Below are 1,217 nucleotides of genomic sequence, written 5' to 3' on the forward strand. Positions count from 1 at the left end.
CCCCAGTTTCTTAATGAGAACGGGGTGACAGACAGTGTCGAAGGCCTTCCGAAAGTCCAGGAAGACTATGTCCACTGCTACCCCTGCATTAAGTGTTTGTTTATTTATTTTTCCTTAACATCATATTTCAAATCACAAACTGAAATGATTCACGGTTACCCAGCTGATGTTCCTGTCCTGTGTCACTATATATGACAACAGTATCATAGATATAGCCCGGGCTGAATTCAACAGCAAAGTCTTCAAACTCCAACAGAAAATAGAGAGATAGAAGTTAAAAAGGGAGCAAGGGGGAGGGGTTAGTATCTGTGACCTCTTTTTAGTCCCCTTGCTAAACAACATATTCACACTACATTTAATTCCAAGTAAAATTTATGAAACCACCATCAAAATACACTAACACTGTAAAGAGAAGTTTGTGTGTGGTCTCTCACAAAGTCGTTGTGGAACTCAGCTTTGCCATTCCTGGCTAGTTTCACTTTTTTGTCATCAGCACAAAACTGAAGAGGCAAAAAAAAATCTCACAAACTCCCAGAGAAGTATGTTTTTGTTATCCTGTTAATAGGTTTTGATTTATAAAACTTCCATTTTTACCTTATATTATTATACTTGTTACTAACAAGACTCCCAAACCACAGCTGGGGATCACAGTCATTCTGAAACACACATATGGACACAGACAATGCCCCAGAACTACCTAGACCTTAAATGCTGGAGACTGCAAATGAGAAGAAGGGTGGAAAAAACCCTGGTCATACCCAGTTCACTCTCCCTTTCAGCATCCACTCTCTCCCCTTATGTGACACAGGATACTGGGCAAGATGGACCTGGGCTCTGACCAAGTAAATGACAATTCTTACATTCAGCAGCAGCTGCCACTCTATTGCAAATGACAAAAACAGAACACTTCCAAGTGCGTAAGAAAGGAAATATCATTTAAAAAATTATTATTATAAAGGAAAAATAACCTGTTTAGCCTCCACAAGAGAAGGCTGAGAGAGGTTCTGGTGGCCATCTACAAACTGGCCAAGCAGGACCAGCAGGCTCTGTGGGAGTCCCTGTTCCCCCGAGCGCTACCAGGAGTAATGAGGAACAACGGCCATAAGTTGACCAAGAGTAGATTCAGGCTAGGTATCAGGAGGCACCACTTCACAGTCATGGTGGCTAGGAGCAGGAACCAACTTCCAAATGAAGTGGTGCTGGCTCCTACCCTGGGG

General features: G+C 42.4%; 1 long non-coding RNA gene across 1 annotated transcript in view; it reads left to right on the forward strand.

Annotated features, from left to right (window-relative positions):
* LOC109316482 overlaps positions 1-298 on the forward strand; it is a 16,023-nt gene extending 15,725 nt beyond the window's left edge. The window contains exon 3 of the long non-coding RNA XR_002102852.1: positions 287-298. This is a non-coding gene — a long non-coding RNA (uncharacterized LOC109316482). The remainder of the gene's footprint in view (positions 1-286) is intronic.
* The last annotated feature ends 919 nt before the right edge of the window (positions 299-1,217 follow it).

The sequence above is a fragment of the Crocodylus porosus genome, unplaced genomic scaffold (assembly GCF_001723895.1).
Source record: "Crocodylus porosus isolate Cpor-Errol unplaced genomic scaffold, CroPor_comp1, whole genome shotgun sequence".
Taxonomy (NCBI): Eukaryota; Metazoa; Chordata; order Crocodylia; family Crocodylidae; genus Crocodylus; species Crocodylus porosus.